This window comes from Stomoxys calcitrans, chromosome 5 (genome assembly GCF_963082655.1).
Source record: "Stomoxys calcitrans chromosome 5, idStoCalc2.1, whole genome shotgun sequence".
NCBI lineage: Eukaryota > Metazoa > Arthropoda > Insecta > Diptera > Muscidae > Stomoxys > Stomoxys calcitrans.
This window is the reverse complement of record NC_081556.1, coordinates 150,394,137-150,416,505: the sequence shown is the minus strand read 5'-3', so window position 1 is coordinate 150,416,505 and position 22,369 is coordinate 150,394,137. Positions and strand designations below refer to the sequence as shown.

The following is a 22,369-nucleotide window of genomic DNA, read 5'->3' as shown; positions in this document are numbered from 1 at the left end:
TCCGTCCGTCCATCCGTCCGTCCATCCGTCCGTCCATCCGTCCGTCCATCCGTCCGTCCATCCGTCCGTCCATCCGTCCGTCCATCCGTCCGTCCATCCGTCCGTCCATCCGTCCGTCCATCCGTCCGTCCATCCATCCGTCCATCCGTCCATCCATCCGTCCGTCCATCCGTCCGTCCATCCATCCATCCGTCCGTCCATCCGTCCGTCCATCCGTCCGTCCATCCGTCCGTCCATCCGTCCGTCCATCCATCCGTCCATCCGTCCATCCGTCCGTCCGTCCGTCGGTACATCCATCCGTCCATTCGTCCGCCCATCCACCCGCCCATCCGTCCGCCCATCCGTCCGCCCATCCGTCCGCCCATCCGTCCGCCCATCCGTCCGCCCATCCGTCCGCCCATCCGTCCGCCCATCCGTCCGCCCATCCGTCCGCCCATCCGTCCGTCCATCCGTCCATCCATCCGTCCGTCCATCTGTCTTTCTAAATCACAATAGCGGTTGAACGCTAGCCTCTTGAAATTATGCACAGGTATTAAGATATAGCTCTCATTTGAACCGATCTCCCGATTTCGTTTCTTGAGTCCTTACGAGCCACAATTTCTGTCCGATTTGGACGAAATTTTGCATGTAGTGCCGATTTGACTTCTTGACCTCCTGGAAGCCGCAATTTTTGTCCAATTTGGCTGAAATTTTGCACATAGCATTCTGTTATGACTCCCAACAACTGTGTCAAGTACGGTCCAAATCGGTCAAGAACATGATATAGCTCTCATTTGAACCGATCTCCCGATTTCGTTTCTTGAGCCCTTACAAGCCGCAATTTTTATCCAATTTGACTGAAATTTTGCATATAGTGTTCTGTCATGACTCTCAACAACTGTGCCAAGTATGATCAAAGTGGGTCTATAACCAGATTTGGCTCCCATATTGTAGCCGAAACCATGGTGGTGGGTTCCCAAGATTGGGCCCGGTCGAAGTTAGCACGATTTTACTTGTTTTATCCCATTCTATTTCTCAATTTTGTGTAAAATGCAATTTTCCCATTTGCATAACTTGGGAATTTCCATTCCAATGACCTTTTCATTTGCATCTACCAATTTCAGTGAGTTTGTTATGGTTTTAATTTTTGGTTTGTTAAACAATGCCCTCAGGCTATTTTATTTTGAGGTAAAATGTTGGCAGATGCCAATAAAGCAATTAGAATTGTGGCCAACTACGAATCCGATTACAAAGTTCATTAGAGCCTCGAGAGAAGTTTCAGTAATCAGTTTAAAATGTTTTTCAATGTCCTGCTATGTTATTGTTTGCCACTTGTGACTAGTACATTCTACAGCCAAGGGGGGGAAATTTTTAATTAAAAAAACAACAACAACTACAACAAAGAAACAATAACCAAACAACAATATCGTACAATTGATTGAAATTGATTTATTTGTACATTACGATGTTGAGAGTTCGTTGAAAATGAAGGCCGGAGCAAGAGAGAGAGAGAGAGGGAAAGAGAGAGTTGGTAGCTGGCGGTTGGTGGGTAGCCATAGAGCCAGTCTATATGTCCGTCCATCAGCCATCCAATTATCGGAATTCAAAGCAACCAACGATTGCATGCTTCCCTGCCTCTCTTCCTACTCGTGTCACGCTTCAGTCACCAATTGTCTATCGATGTTCATTTGGCTGTTGTTGTGTTTTCTTTTGTGTTTTGGCTGGAAATCATCATTAATCTCATGCCAAGGGATATTTTGTTGCCATTGTTAAGGTGCATGTTATTGTTCTCACCACTCCAACTCTGCTTCTCTGGTCTCGCGGGGTTTGCTCTCAGTTCATTAGAGGACCCTTTCAAAGGAAAATAAACAAGAAATGCTAACTGACATTCGTAGCATGCGGATGGCTGAGGAACGACTTGAAGAACAAGTCAAACTCTAAAGATGAATGAGCCTTTATGATGTTTGCATAAGGAAATCAGACCATACTGGAAAGACGTGTAATGCCACCTGTTTTCTTCACTTCCTCTCAAGTCTTCTGTCACTGTGAGAAAAAACGAATATTTACTAACCACAGAGGGAGAGAGGCAGAGGGGGAGAGCGAGAAGTAAATAAACACAGATTTCTGTCATTATTGTTATTTGTCGAAAACAAAATCAAACGATTGATGGCCATAGTGAACATAATGAGCTGTTCAAGGTCATAACAGTTGAGGTCCTTGCCACTTGCTTAGGGCCGCTCAGGGGAAATATGCGTGTTAGTTGACTTATATTTTTAAGCGAAATGGTTGGAATGGTTTTATTTTTTTATTAATACAATTTTAAATTCAGATAATTACCTTAAGATTGAATATTCATTATTGCGTTGCCCAAAAAGTAATTGCGGATTTTTTTAAAAGAAAGTAAATGCATTTTTTATAAAACTTAGAATAAACTTTAATCAAATATACTTTTTTTACACTTTTTTTTCTAAAGCAAGCTAAAAGTAACAGCTGATAACTGACAGAAGAAAGAATGCAATTACAGAGTCACAAGCTGGGAAAAAATTTGTCAACGCCGACTATATGAAAAATCCGCAATTACTTTTTGGGCAACCCAATATTATTAATTTCACGCCCATAGGGAATGTGGACCAGATACTCTACATAAACCTCTTTATGGCAGCTATATCCAAATATGGTCGAACTGGACGATATTCAACAAACACGTGTAGAGGTCTATCAAAACTCTCTGTTTCAAATTTCATCCAAATCGGATGAAAAATGCTTCTTTTATGGGATCAAAACTCTATATGGGGAGACTGGTTTATATGGCCGCTATATGCAAATATGGTCCGATCTGGACCACTATTCACCAAACAGGTTTAGAGGCGTACCAAAACTCGCTGTGCCACATTTCATCGAAATCGGATGAAAAATGCTACTTTAAAAGGCTCATTACACTATATCGGGAGATGGGTCTATATGGCAGCTATATCCAAATATAGTCCGATCTGGGTATTTACCTGGTAGAAACCCATCTCTAGCTATACGGAGTCATAAAAAGCACCATATAGGATTCAAACAAGATCTCAGATCGGTTTATATGGCAGCTATATCAGGATATGTATCAATTTGAATCATACTCAACACCGTTGTTGGAAGGGATACCAAAACACTATGTGCAAAATTTCATTCAAATCGGACGGGAACTGCGCCCTCTAGAGGCTCAAGAAGTCAAGACCCAAGATCGTTTTATATGGCAGCTATTTCAAAACATTGACCGATTTGGCCCATTTATAATCTCATCCGACCTACAGTAATAAAAAGTATTTGTGCAAAATTTCAAGCGGCTAGCTTTACTCCTTCTAAAGTTAGCGTGCTTTCGACAGACAGACAGACAGACGGACGGACATAGCTAGATCGACTTAAAATGACATGACGATCAAGAATTTATAGACCTTATGGGGTCTTAGACGCATATTTCGAGGTGTTACAAACAGAATGACGAAATTGGTATACTTCCATCCTATAGTGGAGGGTATAAAAATATTAGAAATAAATATGTTATCTTTGGAATGAAGAAGAAACGCACGAGTGAGGAAAACAAAAAATAAAAATTTTTGATAGAAAACAGTAAACAAGAATAATCGGTATCTCTTTATAGGCAAACAAAGAACCGATTCGAACCATACTAGGTTTTTATATTGGAGACCTTAGAAGCACTCATTGTGCAAAATTTCAGCCAAATCGGATAAGAATTGCGCGCTATAAGGGGTCAAAAAGTGAAATCAGGATTGGTTCATATGGGAGCTATATCAGGTTATAGACCAATTGCGATCATACTTACCACAGATGTTTAAAGTTATCAAAGGCCTGCACAAGACCTTTTATTTCTGCCTTTAAGACACACTAATAACCACAGAGTATTTAAAGAACTGAGAATACAAATTTAATATCAAAAGTTGGATCCAAGAAAATGGGGGTCGGCCAAGACCCCAAAACCCCCAAAAAATAGGTTTATTGGTGATAATGACAATATGGGACTCGAATAAAAGGTATTCGGGAGTAGATTACGAATATGGTCAGGAAGGAGGTATAGGACCCTCCCCTTTACCCCAAAAGTACGACTCAAAAATAAAAGTTGGCCGAACGTTACAATTGGGACTCAAATGAAAGGTATTCGGGAGTAGAATACAAGTAGAATCCGAGAAATAAGGGGGCCGCCCTTTTCGTACCAAAATTGGTACTATTGTTACGTTCTTTACACATGGAGCATGGAGAGGTCTGAAATTTGCCATGTAGGTACAAGAACGAAATATATAATGGGTCACTAAATGATCCATTCAAAATTTGTACATTTAGTAGGAAATAGCTTATATTCGGCTACAGCGAACGGGGACTGGTAAAATTAAGCAAGTTGATAAACATTATAGCAGTCTTGTCAAAAATACGACATGTGGAAGAAAACATACTAATTGAGGTTTAATTGGTACCTTGGAAGAATATATTGGACAACTAGAAGATATTTTTTATTCGTATATTTATCCACTCAAATGTACAAAATGGTCCTTTCTTAACGGAGTGTTCTAAAGCTCTCAGAATTGGGATACAAGTACACCTTGACTATACATTTTGGTCGACCAGAAGATTTTTTTCAAAATCATACATTTAGGTACCAAAACGTACAAAATTGTATTTTCTTTACGAATTGAGCTAAAGGTCTCAAAAGTGGCATTCATTTATACATTGACAATATATATTGAGCGACTTAATTACTTTTCCGTTGTATTCCTATTATTGATACTATTTTGTACTTACTTTAAAGAAGGGGATAGATTTCAGAAATTTTATGCGGAATGCCCAAATGGAGGTTATAAACGGTTATGAACCGTTTGAGACTATACTTTTCAAAAGTATTAGGGGTCATAAAAGAAACCGGTTTACAAAATTTCAGCCAAATCGGATGAGAATTGCGCCCTCTAGAGGCTCAAGAAATCAATCCAGGAGATCGGTTTATATGGGTGCTTTATATGGATATAGCCTGATAGAGACGGCGATCATAAATACATATTACCGGAGTTGAATATGGTTCGATGTTGTAAACGTAATGAAAAATTTTATATTTCACTTCATAGTGCAATGTGTGTATAAGAAGAAATTTAAAAAATAAATAGTCAAAATTTAAAAATAAAGGAGTGGAGCTGAGCGAAAAAAAAATTGCCGGAGCGGAGCAAAAAAAAATTGCCGGAGCGGAAAAATGGTACCCGCTCTGGATCGCTGGTTAGGACTTTCGACATCCTTGTCTAATATGGTCCAGATCGGGCGATCTGCAGACTTAGGATATAGGGGTCATGAAAGACACATTTTTCCCCCGATTTTCCCGAATTAGGCAAAGTGCGATGTGTTAGAACCTTCGAAACCCGTGTTTAATATGATCTATTAGGTTGCCCAAAAAGTAATTGCGGATTTTTTAAAAGAAAGTAAATGCATTTTTAATAAAACTTAGAATGAACTTTAATCAAATATACTTTTTTACACTTTTTTTCTAAAGCAAGCTAAAAGTAACAGCTGATAACTGACAGAAGAAAGAATGCAATTACAGAGTAACAAGCTGTGAAAAAATTTATCAACGCCGACTATATAAAAAATCCGCAATTACTTTTTGGGCAACCCAATAGATCGGCCTATATTTGGACGTATCTGCCATATATACCGAACACCTGATTTAAGAAATACGGCCATTAAAAATGCGGCTTTAATGGCCCTATTTCTTAAATCAGGTATTCGGTTACCCGATTACCTATTTGCGCTTCTTTTTTTTGGTCTTAAATTCTTTTTGATATTCCTTGGCAGGATATTGTCTGGCATTAGACCATTGTTTAATGCTTTCCATTGAAAGAATAGTGTAGCAAAAAACATTTAAAAAATTAGTAAAAGTGTGTTTTGTTGTTAGAAGCATTTGACTGGTTTGAAATATCATCAGCGGGTGTTGTCAAATGGATCATGGTGCTTTACAAGCATTCCAACTAGAGCAGGTTGTAAAGCAATGCAAATTTATCCCATCAACATTCCACTAAGGAGCAGGGGCAAACATTTCACATATTAATGAATGCAGTCCGATTCAAGTTTAAGCTCAATGACAAGAACTTCTCTCCAAAGTGGTGTCGCACTGCGGCACTCCGTTCGCACTCGGCCATGTAGAACTTCTCTCCAAAGAGGTGTCGCACTGCGGAACGCCGTTCGCACTCAGCTGTAAAAAGGAGGCCCCTTATCATTGAGCTTAAACTTGAATCGGACTGCACTCATTGATATGTGAGAAGTAAGCCCCTGTTCCTTAGTGGAATGTTCATGGGCAAAATTGCAAATTTACTCCCCAAATATTGAACCTAAGGATTTTATTACACCTTATAATTTCAGCTTCACCCAAAGGCAAAGCTCCCTGCTAACAATTAATTATAAATCTGAAAAAATTAATGTTAAAATTCCCGCCATTAGGATTACAGTCATCCAAACAACCCAAAACTTTGTGTTACATTTCAAGTAGTGGCCACAAGTATATGGCCAGCATTTGATATTAAATAATGGCCATAACAAAAGATCAAATTAAAAAGTTATGTTTTAGTTCTTTTGGATGTGGAAAAAATTTTAACACAATAAAAGGGAACTGGATTAAAAAGTTTCAATATGCATTATCATCATCAATACTCGAAATCTCTCTTCGAAAGTTCGACATTAAAAGCATCCATATGCAAATGCCCAGAAGGACAGACAAGGCCATATTTTTCGTATCACTTTTTATTAATCCTTTCAATTGTGATCATCGTAATCAAAGGCAATCCCTTTTTTTTTAAAGCTGTGCACATATTTAAACTGAAACATTAAACTGTACACAAACACACGCACACATACATTCACAGGCATATGGGAATGTTCGTTAAATGTTTTTTTTTTATTATTTTCAATTTTTTTGGGCATACGCCATTGTATATTGTGTGATTTGGGGGGTGGGGAAATTAAATATTTAAACTCTCTGTACCACTGAAAGGATATGCTTAAAAAAAACGTCCTTTTGTATTAAGCCATTATGGAAAAAAAGGGAAAATAAATATTGAATGCAAGTAAGTAAGTGTGTGTGTGTGTGTGTGTGAGCCTATGCTTCCCTGGCAAATAATGATATTATTCACATTTTTAAATTGATTTTTTATTTAAATGAAGAAAATATAAATATTTATTATTCTGATGAAATGTATTGGAACTTACCAAACTTGATTTATATTAATTGATATTGTCTGAAAAAATACACATAAAAGAGATATAAATGTTAAATATTTAATTTTAGATAATTTTTAGTTAGTTTAGGTAGAAAAAAATGAGGAACTGCAGTCAATGTTTATTGTGTTTTCATCAAACACTCCATTGATAAAGTTCTACCATTACCTACAAACCCGATTTAAGTTTAATTTTCTTCCTTCTACTTACTATTAAATGCGAAACTTTTTATCTCCTTGGCTAAAAATGCATAAATTTCGATTTAATCGATTTGTTGGCTAAGAATCTTCAGATTTATTTTCATTTTACTCATTGAAATTTCCCTACTGAGTATCATTGTTAAGCTGCATAATGGTAAATCATTAGATACCGAATGCTTTGTGTTTGTCCAGGCAGGGAAGGCTATGCCTTTCATGATTAATAATAAATTACAGGCAATTTAAGAGTATGTGTGAGTATGGGTGTGTGTGTACGTCTTTTTATGTTAGTAGCCACCTTACTCTTAGGCCAATCAACAGCGCCATCAGCATCATCGTCATCATCATCATCATTGCAATGCTAAAGGCGTCGGGGATCGTTATCACCAGCAGCCTACCAATCAACAGCCTACTCAGAGCAATGATGGTGATTGCCTTGCCATTAAATGTTACACATACTCATATGAAGTTTCTGGTCTGTTTCCTCTGTACTCCTCCCAGGTCACTCTCACTTCCACACGCTCTCTCTTACTCTTTGTCGTGTTTATTTCTTTTTTTTTTTTGTAGTAGAAAGAGCCTTTGGTATTTGATGCAAAGTATTTTAATTAAAATAAAGCACAAAACATAACCCAGCGACCAAGCCACCATCCAAACGGCCAACCAACAAGCGAAGGTTAAGAAAAAAAGGTACAAACTCCCATAAACAATTTAGCTTTTCGAATTTTTCCTTTGACTCGCAAACTCGTCTGTGTGTGTGTGTGTGTGTGTGCGTTTATGCATGTGGGTAAGTGTTTCACTTTGCCGCCATTGTTGTTGAATGCGTACATAATTTATGATGATGGTTATTGTGGCCCATTAATTTTACAACAAAAAAGAGAAGTTATTAAAAATAATAATGCATAAAATACATAAACGCTAAAGTGAAATATTTTTTATTGATGTCAAACTTTGCGCAGAAAGAGTGTGGAGGGGGGATCTTTAAAATGTTACACTCAAAATCATGCGAGCGAGCCATTGTCCAACAAAAAAAAAGTAAATAACACTGAGCGACTGGGGTACATTGTGTCGTATGATTGCCGTAAACTCTGGCATAGAGAGAAAATTATTCATACGCACCATGGAACCTGCTATAAATGTATAGGCCTCTGCTATAGAAATGCCACGAAACCCTATTGGTAGAGTAATAAATAAAAAAAAAATACAATAAAAATGAAATCGTATACAAACAGTTGTGTTGAAAATAAAATAAAGTAAAACCAGTAAGGAAAGGCAAAAGTCGGGCGGTGCCGACTTTATAATACCCTACACTTACCCTATATATACAAAAGAGGGGCCATAACTAATTCTGAACCAATTTTGATGAAAAAAAAAATAAATTAAATAAAACCAGTAAGGAAAGGCAAAAGTCGGGCGGTATCGACTTTATAATACCCTACACCTACTCTATAAATACAAAAGGGGGGGCTATAACTAATTCTGAACCAATTTTGATGGACCTGGATGGACCTAAGATGGGTTATTAAAATTCCTATGTCAAATTTTGAGTAAAGCAAATATGTCTAAAATGCAATAACTTCGGTTGACAAATGACAACGAACATATATACGGGAGCTACATCAAAATCTAAATCGATTTTGACCAAAATTCTTAGATATTTTGGTAGTCATTGAGGAAAGGGCTTTGCACAATTTAGGTGGGATTGGTCAATAAATGCGTTTGCAGTGGCTTTAGAAGTGAAAATCGGACGATATATATAAGTGACAGCTATATCTAAACCTGATGCATTTTCTATGAAATTCACTAGTAATAATAAGAAGCATAAAAAACCCCACTTTCGGGGGAATCGGTTAACAAATAACCATTTTATTGCAGTACTACTGCAAATCTGACGAACATATATATGGGAGCTATATCCAAATCTCAACCGATTTCTATGATATTGACCAGTAATATTGAGAGTCATAAGAAAATACTTCTTTCCAAATTTCGAGAGAATTGTTTAACAAATGACCATTTTATTGCAGTATTACTGCAAATCGGACGAATATATATATGGGAACTATATCCAAATCTGAACCGATTTCTATGAAATTCAGCAAAAATACCGAGAGTCATAAGAAAATCCTTCTTTCCAAATTTCGAGAGAATCGCTTAACAAATGACCATTTTATTGCAGTATTACTGCAAATCGGACGAACATATAAATGGGAGCTATATCCAAATCTCAACCGATTTCTATGATATTGACCAGTAATATTGAGAATCATAAGAAAATCTTTCTCTCTAAATTTCGAGGGAATCGGTTAATAAATGACTATTTTATTGCTGTATAACTTCAAATCGGACAAACATATATATGGGAGCTATATCCAAATCTAAACCGATTTCTATAATATTGACCAGTAATATCGAGAGTTATAAGAAAATACTTCTTTCCAAATTTCGAGAGAATCGGTAAACAAATGACTATTTTATTGCAGTATTACTGCAAATCGGACAAACATATATATGGGAACTATATCCAAATCTGATCGGATTTCTGTGAAATTCACCAATATTATCGTGAGTCACGAGATAATACTTCTTTCCAAATTTCGAGAGAATCGGTTAACAAATGACCACTTTATTGCAGTATTACTGCAAATCGGACAAACATATATATGGGAGCTATATCCAAATCTGAACCGATTTTTTCCAATTTCAATAGGCTTCGTCGCCAGGCCGAAAAACATGCCCATACCAAATTTGAAGACGATCGGATGAAAATTGCGACTTGTAGTTTGTACACAAATTAACATGAAGAAACAGAGAGACAATCCGACATAGCTAAATCGAATCAAAAAGTGATTCTGAGTCGATCGGTATACTTATCAATATGTCTATCTCTCTTCCTTTTGGCTGTTACAAACAAATGCATTACGTTAACACCCTATACCACAGTAGTGGTGTAGGGTATAAAAAGTAATTAACACTGAGCGACACAGCACAATCATATTTTAAATATAGGGTACATTGTGGCGTATGATTGCCGTAAACTCTAGCATAGAGAGAAAATTATCCATACGCACCATGGGTCCTGCTATGAACGTATAGGCCTCTGCTATAGAAACGTAATAACTACAAAATGAAACCATGTACAAACAACATGTAAAAGCGAACAAAGCAATTATAAAAAAAATCGTATCTGGGTTACGTCTTACCGTTCCGCAGGACAGTAGATCGCAACAGAGACTCAAATAAATTGTCGTTTGGTTCTTAGCAACGGAGGGACTGACCCTCTCCTCCCAATAAATGCAACGCCAAACTGTCATATAGGATGACCGAGAATATATGGTACTCAAAGGACATGTCAGGGATTTAATGGCTGCCTGGCTGTCTGGGAAGATATTTATGCCCATCGTCGTTATCACATTATATCTTAGCCATTCCACCACTTTCTTAAGTGCAAGGATCTCTGCTTGATACACACTGCAGTGGTCGGTTAACCTTTTCGACATGACCAGTTCTAGATCTTTAGAGTACACCCCAGAGGCAATCTGTTTGTTTAGTTTGGAACCATCCATATAGAAGTCTATGTAACTTCTGTTACCAGGGATATCATAGTTCCAATTGGTTCTGTCAGGAATAGTGGTACAGTAATTTTTATCAAAAAGCGGCTCTGGTAGGGTGTAATCCACACTGCCTAGAACATGAGATATTGTATTAAGGATAACACAGTGTCCGTAGCCGCCACATGACCAATGAGAAAGCTCCCTTAACCTCACGGCAGTGGTCGCTGCAATTTGGATAGCCACAATGTCCAGAGGCATAAGATGTAGCTTTAAATTCAGTGCATTAGATGGTGTCGTCCTAAGTGCGGCTGTGATGCACAAAGAAGCCATCCTTTGGATCCGGTTAAGCATTGAGCAGTAGGTGGACTTTTGAAGCGCCATCCACCAGACCACAACACCATATAGCTTTATAGGTCGGTTCTATCAGGAATTGTCGTACAGTAATTTTTATCAAAAAGCGGTTCAGGTAGGGTCTAATCCACACTGCCTGCAACATCGGATATTGTATCAAGGATACAATATCTTGACACTGTCTGCAGCCGCCACATGACCAATGAGATAGCTCCCTCAATCTCACGGCAGTGGTCGCTGCAATTTAGGTAGCCAAGATGTCCAGAGGCATTAGATGTAGCATTAAATTCAGTGCATCAGATGGTGTCGTCCTCAGTGCGGCTGTGATGCACAAACATGCGATCCTTTGGATCCGGTTAAGCATTGAGCAGTAGGTGGACTTTTGAAGCGCCGTTCACCAGACCACAACACCATATAGCTTTATAGGTCTGACAACTGCAGTATATACCCAATGCATGACACGCGGTCTAAACCCCAACTTTTGCCAATGGCCCTCTTGCAGGTGTATAGAGCAAGAGTTGCCTTTTTGAGGAAAAGAAAACTCAGATTCACAAATAAAACCTACAAACACAAACTCATTTTTAATTTAAAAATCTTAAAATTAATATTTTTTTTGTTTTTATTATTTTCACTCAATTTATGTCCATATCACCAAATTGTATAGTATGGGTATCCTGAATATCCTATGAATATTCTATGTTGGGCAATCAATTGTACTTTCTATTTCATAACTTTCACTTTCAAGTTACGAATCTCAGGAATGCTATTCGACGCAATATACTACGTATTAACCCTTTTCGCAAATACAAATAACAAAGCAACAATGAGAAGAAGAAAAAATCTATAAAATTTTGTAAAAAGCTTTGATTGCAAAAGGTTGATTTTTCCCTATTCATTTTCGGTTTGTTAGACAGATTATAAAAGGTCAACCTAAAAGGAGTTCTCATCACCATGACATGGCTTGGGAGGTTGGGCGGTGGTTGTACAAAAATTACATATTGGAATTCTGGCCATTGTGAATAGGAAAAGACAAGGCAGAAAGGCAGACAGAAATGTAAGACCATTTGTTAACAATAGCATTAATAGATGTATAGTCGTATGTAATACCTTAATGATATTATAATGCATATGTCCATGTTATTACGCAAGTATAACTCATATTGCAGTCATATATTGTACTTATATATATATGTATATATTGGTAATGTGGGTATTAGGGTGGGTCGAAACCTTGGGGGCAGAAAAAAATTCATACAAATGGGTTCTTTTGACTGAAAAATGTTTTTTTTTTTTATTTTAATGAACTTCGTGATTTAAAACTTAAAATTTGAGAATTCGGAGAGAGGAAGAGTGTAGAGTGGTGAGAGAGAGAGAGAGAAAATGGGGGAAATAGAAAAACAGGAAGAGCATAGTAAGATGGAGGGAATGTCAAATCAAGTTGAAGCCTACTCAACTAAAAATCAAAAGCCGTGGAATTAGTCCTCTAGGAAGGTTCTGTAAGCAAAAGAGAAGATTTTTCATCTGTTCTTCTCTTACTAAACGCTTTTCATTGCTATGTGTTCTTCGAAGGAACTAACAAAGTAATATTTGCTAATTACTCTTTACTATTTTTATACCCTCCACCATAGGATGGGGGTGTACTAATTTCGTTACTCTGTTTGTAACCCCTCCAAATATTTGTCTAAGACCCCATAGAGTATATATATTCTCGATCGTCATGACATTTTAAGTCGAACTAGCAGTGTCCGTCCGTCTGTCTTCTGAATTCACGCTAACTTTCGAAGGAGTAAAGCTAGCCGCTTTAAGTTTTGTAAAAATGTTGGGTTGCCCAAAAAGTAATTGCGGATTTTTTAAAAGAAAGTAAATGCATTTTTAATAAATCTTAGAATGAACTTTAATCAAATATACTTTTTTTACACTTTTTTTCTAAAGCAAGCTAAAAGTAACAGCTGATAACTGAAAGAATGCAATTACAGAGTCACAAGCTGTGAAAAAATTTGTCAACGACGACTATATGAAAAATCCGCAATTACTTTTTGGGCAACCCAATACTTCTTCTCAGTCTAGGTCAGTTGGGATTGTAAATGGGCCATACCGGCCCATGTTTTGATATAGCTGCCACATGAACCGATGTTGGGTATTGACTTCTTGAGCCACTAGAGGGCGATTTGACTGAAATTTTACATGGGGTGTCTTGTTATGGTCTCCAACAACTATGCTTAGAATGGTTGAAATCGATCCATAATCTGATACAGCTGTCATATAGACCGATCTTGGATCTTGACTTCTTGAGCCTCTAGAGGTCTTAAACCGTATCCGATTTAGCTGAAATTTTGCATGACGTATTTCGTTATGACTATACTACGTATAACAACTATACTACGTATAATTCAAATCGGTTGATAACCTGATAAAGTTGCCATCAGTGACCTAGCCAGGGGGAGAGGTCCCTCGGGCCCGAGCCCCACCGAAATGATTTTCTTTAAAGAAAAATATAAAATAAAATTTGTTCTAAACAAAAATTTCATAAACATTTTTTATAATGACAAAATTTTATATTTGTAATATTCTACAAAGACAACATTTTGCTGAGGCCAGGGCCGCCTTAAAATTATTTTTCTTAAGGAGAAAATTGTAAAGAAATTCGTAGTAAAAAAAAATTAATGAAATTTTTTCTAAAAAAAATGTTAATAGTATTTTTCTAGAGTGAAAATTTCTCTTATGACAAAATTTCAGCACGGGCCGCACCACTCCCGAAGTTATTTTTTTAAGACAAAATTTCTTTAAATCTTTTCGAAAGACAAAATTTTTATAAAAAAAAAAATTATTAATTTTTTTTCCAAAGACTACATTTTAATGATTTTTTTAAGGACTAACATTTAGCGAAAAAATCTCTAAAGACAACCTAACCTCGAGATTATTTTTTAAAACCAAAATTTAAATTTTGCATAAACATTTTTAAAGTCTTTTCTCTGTGCCACACAATATTTTCATACAAAATTTTTCTGTACAAAAAATTTCAATAAACATCTGAAAGACAACATTTTAACTCATTAGGCCCAACCCTGGATTCCGTTTTCCGGTTTTGATGAAATTTTATCTCTTTGTGTTTTTTTTTTTTTGTTTCTCTTTCGAGACAAGCTCAATGATCGGAGATGCAAATGAAAAAGGAAAGCCGAAGATAGCAACACACACTAACCACTATGGGACGCGTTTCATCTTTGGTTAGATTTTTTTAAGACAGCTCTATTCTTGGGTATTTTTCGTCGTTAATACGAACCTGAGCACACGGAGCAGCAGCAAGATCCGTTGCCTATGTATACCGTTCGAAGCCATTAATACAACTTCCAAAAGACATTTGCACTGTGTTGGTAATCAGTTTAAAATTGAGCTCCGATTTTTTTACTAAATATCACCGCCTATGTGTCAGATTCAGCAAACAATGGCTACCACAATTTTCAAAAAAAAATTGAGGTATCTTTACCAATTTCACAGTAATTAGAATTTTGGTAATTTTCAATTTTGAAAAAATGTGGGGTGTGCTTCACCCCCCCCAAAATGAAAATCCTGGCTACGTCCCTGGCTGAAATATAAACCAATCTCGGATCTTGACTTGTGAGGTTTTTTGTTATGACTTTCAACAACTGTGTTAAGTATACTTAAAATCGGTCCATAACCTGTTTTTTACAATTTTAATTAGTCCATAACCTGATATAGCTGCCACATAAACCGATCTGGGATCTTGACTTTTTCAGCCTCTAGAGGGCGCAATACCTATCCGATTTGGCTGAAATTTTGCATGAAGTGTTTTATTATGACTTTCAAAAACTATGACAAATATGGTTTAAATCGGTACATAACCTGATATAGCTGCCATATAAACCGATCTTGAATCTTGACTCCTAGAGGGCGTAATTCTTATCCAATTTAGCTGAAAATTTGCATGAGGTTTTTTGTTATGACTTTCAACAACTGTGTTAAGTATACTTAAAATCGGTTCATAACCTGTTTTTTCTAATTTTAATTAGTCCATAACCTGATATAGCTGTCATATAAACCGATCTGTAATCTTGGCTTTTTGGGCCTCTGGAGGGCGCAATCCCTATCCGATTTGGCTGAAATTTGGCATGATCGGTATATAATATGATATAGCAGCCATATAAACCGATCTGGGACCTTGATTTCTTGGGACTCTAGAGGTCGCAATTATTATACGATTTGACTAAAATTTTGTTCAACGCCTTCACTCATGACCTTCAACATACCTGTTAAATGTGGTCTGAATCGGTCTATAGCCTGATACAGCTCCCATATAAACCGATCTCCCTGTTTTACTTTTTGAGCCCCTAAAGGGCGCAATTCTTATTCGAATTGGCTGAAATTTTACACAATGACTTCTATTATGGTCTCCAACATTCAATTCAATTATGGTCCGAATCGGACCATAACTTGATATAGCTCCAATAGCATTGCATTTCCTATTTTTTTTTCCTTTGTTTGCCTAAAAAGAGATACCGGGAAAAGAACTGGACAAATGCGATCCATGGAGGTGGATGTATAAGATTCGGCCCGGCCGAACTTAGCACGCTTTTTCTATTGGGTTGCCCAAAAAGTAATAGCGGACTTTTCATATAGTCGACGTTGACAAATTTTAAGCAAATTTTAAGCATTAATCGAATTGGATCGTCTTGTAACTGAGCGTGAGATAGGAGAGAAGTTCAATATACCAAAATCAACCGTTCATTATCACATAAAAAGTCTTGGACTGGTGAAAAAAAGCTTGATATTTGGGTACCACATGTATTGAAAGAAATTCATTTAACAAACCGAATCAACGCACCCTAAACGCAATGAATTCGACCCGTTTTTAAAACGAATCATAACTGGAGATGAAAAATGGATTGTTTACAACAACGTTAGTCGAAAACGAGCATGGTCCAAGCATGGTGAACCAGCTCAAACCACTTCAAAGGCTGATATCCACCAAAAGAAGGTTATGCTGTCTGTTTGGTGGGATTGGAAGGGTGTGGTATATTTTGAGCTGCTTCCAAGGAACCAAACGATTAATTCGGTTGTTTACTGTCAACAATTGGACAAATTGAATACAGCCATCAAGGAGAAGCGACCAGAATTGGTCCCTCGTAAAGGTGTCATATTCCACCAGGACAACGCTAGACCGCACACATCTTTGTTCACAGTCGCCAAAAACTGAGTGAGCTTGGCTGGGAACTTTTGATGCATCCACCATATAGCCCTGACCTTGCACCATCAGACTACCATTTATTTCGATCTTTGCAGAACTCCTTAAATGGTAAAACTTTCGGCAATGATGAGGCTATAAAATCGCACTTGGTTCAGTTTTTTGCAGATAAAGGCCTGAAGTTCTATGAGCGTGGAATACTAAATTTGCCACGAAGATGGCAAACGGTTATCGAACAAAATGGCAATTATATGTTTGATTAAAGTTCATTCTAAGTTTTATTAAAAATGCATTTACTTTCTTTTAAAAAAATCCGCAATTACTTTTTGGGCAAACCCAATAGTTTATTTTTTTTTTCAAGTTCAACCCCACACAGCGACGTAAACAACAAATGTCTGCTCCCATACAAAACCATTATTCCATCTACCCTTATGTAAATACCTATAATCACAGATTGACATTTAGTTGTGCTTTTGTATTTCTTTTCATTTCAACTCTTTTGTTTGTTTGCTGTACTGTGTCCTGTTTTGTTCGTTTGCTGTGTTATGTTCTGTGCGGTTTATTGTCCAGATTTCCATCATCATCATTAAAACCATTATGACCATGGCAATACCTGTGTTGTTGTATAATTTGTGGTTCTTCTTCATTTTCCATTTGCATGCAAAGTTATAAAATTCTCACAATTTTAAATAGCACAAAATTACCACAAATTAAAATGCAGTGTTATGTTCTATATTGAGGATAATTAAAAATGGATTTAAAGTTACATACTATGGAATTTATATTTAACTTTATACAATGCTATAGTTAGATGAACCAATAGCGAAACTTGTAACCGGAGAGTAATCTCCTTAAAAATAGCCATTCGAAGTTTTGCAAACATATTTCTTATTGATGTAGGCCGTTGAGCACCTCAAATGGGCCATATCGATTCAGATTTGAATAAACGTTGCCATGTGGAGTGGTCCTTTGACTTAACTCAGAAATTTAAACATTTTCCATGTTCTGTTCTGTTACGACTTTCAACAATAGTGCCAATTATGGTTCAAATCGGTGTTCAACCTGATATATTGGATTGCCCAAAAAGTAATTGCGGATTTTTCATATAGTCGGCGTTGACAAATTTTTTATTCGTTATTCGTTTGGCCTGTAATTCTGCATATAGTGTTCTTTTAAGACTTTCAACAATCGCAACAAGGCGAATAGCTTGATATAGCTTCCATATAAACCTATATCCCGATTTGAAATCTTTACCCCCAAGAAGCCTTAATTGTTATCTGATTGGGCTGCAATTTTTCACACGGTGTTCTGTTAAAACTTTCAACAAAGTCAAAAAGTATCATCTAAATTGGTGTATAACCTGATATAGCTCGCGTATGGAGGGCACGCGACTAGCAACCTCGGCCATTAGCCGCTTCATCCGGAGCCCTAGGCCACCGTAGCGCAGAGATAAGCATATCCGCTTATGACCCCATAGGAAATAAAGTAAATATCGGACCAAAATTTTGACTTCTAAAGTCACAAATGGCCATATCGGGTGAAAGATATATATGTGAGCTATATCTAAATCTGATCTGATTTCGTTGAAACTAAGCACACATATTGGGACGCCATATAGAGCAGCTCGTGCAAAGAATTGTATAGATCGGACCGAAATTTTAGCTTTTATAGCCTTAATAGGACATATCGGGTGAAAGATATATATGGTAGCTATATCTAAAACTGATCTGATTTCGTTGAAACTACGCACACATATTGGTGCGTTATATAGAGCAGCTCATGCAACCAGTACCTTGAATAGCTAAATCGAATCAGGAAGTGATTCTAAGCTGATGGGTGCTTATCAAAGGGTCTAGAGCTCCTCTCTTTCTAATACCTTGTACCGCAGTGGTGGTGTAGGGTATAAAAACTCAGATTCAGTCAGCTAATTCAGGCTTCCACAAAACACAACAACGACAAGAGGGCTACGAGCCTAAAGGGAATCCAGGCTCGTAGCCCGGTGCTCGACCGTCTCCAACTCCTCCTCTTCGTCGCACATCCTGCAGAAGTCTGCCTCTCCGTGCGCCCAGCGCTACGTCAAAGACCTAACATTGCAATGGCCAGTCAGAACTCCTATTATCGGTCCTAAGTCATGCTCTTTCAGCCCCAGGATAAGCAACGTCTTGTTTCGCGAAATACTCGGCCACAGGCCCTTTCACACCCTATAACCAGCAGCACCAGCCCAAGCCTTAATCGCGCAGTCTTCGTAGAAGGCGTCCATCCAACCAAGAAGCTAGCACATCTAAGGTCTCACTGATATCATAGCAAGATCTGCGGCAATCAGCGTCGCACAGTGTTGCCCAATCGAAAAATCTTGGAAATAATTTTGGAATTTTTGAATGCATAGAGATATCTATACGAAATTAAAAACAAGCATCTAGCTGATTGACAGTTTGGCAAGCAATTCAAAAGTTGACCAGCTCGAGGTGACCAACTTTCAAGTTTCATTGTGCAGCCTCTGGACCCCTTAGGGTACCCAAATTTTGCATATTTATTGGAAAACATCTCAATATTGACTATGTTAAGTTAAGCGTATATATCTCTATCCGTTCCGCATTATTTTTCAAAATTTTTCGATTTGGCAACACTGTGCATCGGCTTCTTCGAGCCCTACCACAAATTGATGGCCTTTGATGCTAAGGTTCGAAGAAACTTTTTGCATCTTCTAACCAGTTTTGACTACACGCTGCCCAACGCCAGAGCCTTCAGCTCCGCCTGACTGTCCACGTATATCGTGACAGTTTTATCGGGCCGCAGCTGCCGCATCATAATTATCTTCAGTTGCTTCAGAATCGCGAATACCTCCACCTGAAAAGCACTGCAGCCGTCCAGAAGTCTATACGATTCCCTGATTCCAAGGAATTCTATGAAGACTCTTGGGCAAATGCCCCATCCAATTAAGACCCGCCCATGTATACAGAGGGTCCCGGGAAGAGCGGAGTGCCCCCAACCCCCAACATATAACTTTTTGCGAGAAACGACTTCCAAACCATCAACGTGGAAGGACTTCCCTGGTATATAATGAGAACAGAAAAATGGCCAACATATAGGTGTTAAGGCTTTAGATCGAGAATATAGTTCAGCGCTTCTCTAGGGGCACTTTTCCATGCTCTAGAAATTAGCCATGTCGTGGTACCCTGACCTTCTCCATCATTCTGTGAAGGGCACAGTTGTCCAGAGCTTTGTGCCGCAAAAGACAATTATAGGTGAGAATTGGCCAAACGAACACCATAAACATCGAGTACAACGTCCCCGGCCTTAGCCCCCAACTCCTTCCTATCGAGTTGCAGCAGGAGTAGAGCGCTTTCAGTCCCCTTTTGACCCTTTCTACAATGTTTCTTCTTCTACTTAGATTCTGGTCAAGAATCACGCACAATTACTAAGCCTGCGCAGAGAGCGGTAGCTCCAGTCCATACAGAACAGGTCCTTGAAAAACACCCAGTTTTCTCCTCCTTGTGAAAAGGACAAGCTCAGTCTATCTGGTATGTATGCTAAGATCTTTGGTCCTCGCCCATACGGAGAGCTTTCTCAAAGTCTCCTGAACGAGGTTTGTAATGGTCGTGTCGTAGGCAACGATCTTCAACCGCTCCCTCTCGAAAGACCTCAGAATCTCATGGATCACCAAAAGCCACAATAGAGGAGATAAGACCATCCTTGAGGAGTTCCTCTGGTCACAATCTTCCTTATCGATGTGCATTCATAATCCGGCCTTTCATTATTGTATCAACTCAATTTACCTGAATAGGGGGACCTTCATGTCCACGAGGGCGCCATGAATGTACTCCCAAATTCCCGTTATTAAAAGCCCCTTTTATGTCCAAGGGAGGCCACCGTAGCGCCTCTCTCTCCAAAGAGGTTTCACTTAGCGGCACGCCGTTCAGACTCGGCTTTTAGAAGGAGGTCCCTTATCGTTGAGCTTAAACTTGAATCTCGGACAGCACTCATTGATATGTGAGAAGTTTGCCCCTGTTCCTAAATGGAATGTTCATGGGCAAATTTGCAACTGTAATTTGCAATGTATATCCAATAAGGCCGTCAAGTACTCTCCTTGTAGCTAGCCACATCATGAAGGACACTGTCAACCGACCGATCCTTAGTATACGCAAGCTGATAGCCGCATACCAGTGAGAGTTAAGGGCTGAGACGGTCCCTAATACATATGTCTATTAGTCTCTCCAAAGTATTCAAAATAAAAGATGAGAGACTTTTTAGCTTGTAGTCCTTGGGTAGAGAAGGCCACCGTGGCGCAGAGGTTAGCATGTCCGCCTATGACACTGAACGCCTGGGTTCGAATCCTGGCGAGAATATCATAAAAATTTTCAGCGGTGGCTTTCGGGATAAAAATAAACATAACCTTCCAGCCTACCAGTTGGTGCATAGTCCACCAAAGCCCAGTTCCTAGAAATCATCCCAAGGAGATGTTTGACAATTGGTCCCGCCCTTTGCAGCATAGCAGGCAGTACGCCATCCTGTCACATTAACTTGTAGGGTTCTAACGAATTTACAGCCCAAACTGTCATGGCCCAGACTGTCATCGCCGAGTTTATAATGTTCTCAACTTCGGACAGTTACCCGACACAGTGCTGTGACCGAGAAATATAGATACCATTTGGGTTAATTGACCCTCCGGCCACGTCCGAGCACCCAGGCAAGTGCGTTGCAGCCAGTAGCTCAAGCACCATCTCTTAGAATGCTTCCAAGAGTTTTCGAATCATTAAAGAGCAAATCTGAGGAACCTGGAGGACTCATCCCCTCCCTCTATCGACTGGGAAAAACAGACCGATAAGGCCCTCTTGGAAGATTTCACCTCGCTCTTGTACTTGTTTAGGGACTCCCTGTACAGGTGTCAGATCACACGAAGCTTGGTTTTGTTTGCCCTGTTATAGAGCCTTCTCGTAGTCTATCTAGAGGAGACTCAAGTCCCTGTTCCAACAAACAGGTTGCTATCTCTTACCCTGATATGTCAGTGGGCAGTTCTCCTTGTAACCACTCAACCTGATTCCTGTCAGCAGATTTGCTGCCACTTCATGCTCCTTACTATCAGTAAACGAATCTTTGCTTCAACGCTCTCCGCATAGTGATTCCAGTTGGTCTTTCTGGGGTTCCTGTATGGTGGGTCGGTACCCACAGACAACATCAGATCGAAGAAGATATATATGGTCCGAAAAGGAGTCCTCCCTGGACACTCTCCAATTTCTTGCATATAAACCGACTAACCAAAACACCCCCCAAAGGCAAAACATTTTTCGACCATGCCAATATGTGTCTCATATGAAAGGTATTTGAGATTAAAAAACGAATTTGATAACCTATTTTAGGGTCATGAGGTTGGGGGACTCCTCAACTCCCCTAAACCAATGTCAATATGGAGTTTAAATAAATGGTATTTGAAATAAGAGCACGATGCTGATATATTTTCAGGGCCAAGTGTCTGGCAGACCACCTCACCCCCGAAAACCCCCGCTCTGCTACGCCTTCCTTAAATCTCTAATATCTTTTTAGGATGGGGACACTTCGCCCTGAATGCGTATATCGAATTCGTGCCATTGTAGCCTATGACGCTGAACGCGTTCGAATCCTGGCGAGAACATTGAACAAAGCGGTGTTTATTCCCTCTTAATGTTGGCGACATTTGAGAGGTACAATGCCATGCATGGTCATTTAAAAATTTTCTCCAAAAAGGTGTCACATTGCGGAACGCCGTTTAGAATTGGCTATAAAAAAGGTCCCTTATCATTGAGTTTAAACTTGAATCGGAAAGCACTTGGTAATGGTGGAAAGCACTTGGTAATGGTGGTCCTGGT

At 38.7% G+C, this 22,369-nt stretch overlaps 1 protein-coding gene across 3 annotated transcripts in view; it reads right to left on the bottom strand.

Annotated features, from left to right (window-relative positions):
- LOC106081455 (uncharacterized) overlaps positions 1 to 22,369 on the bottom strand; it is a 205,530-nt gene that overhangs the window by 68,836 nt on the left and 114,325 nt on the right. For all 3 annotated transcript variants that reach the window (XM_059368509.1, XM_013243412.2, XM_013243414.2), the window contains one exon: positions 7,219 to 7,247. The gene's annotated coding sequence lies outside the window, so the exon portion shown is untranslated. The remainder of the gene's footprint in view (positions 1 to 7,218; positions 7,248 to 22,369) is intronic.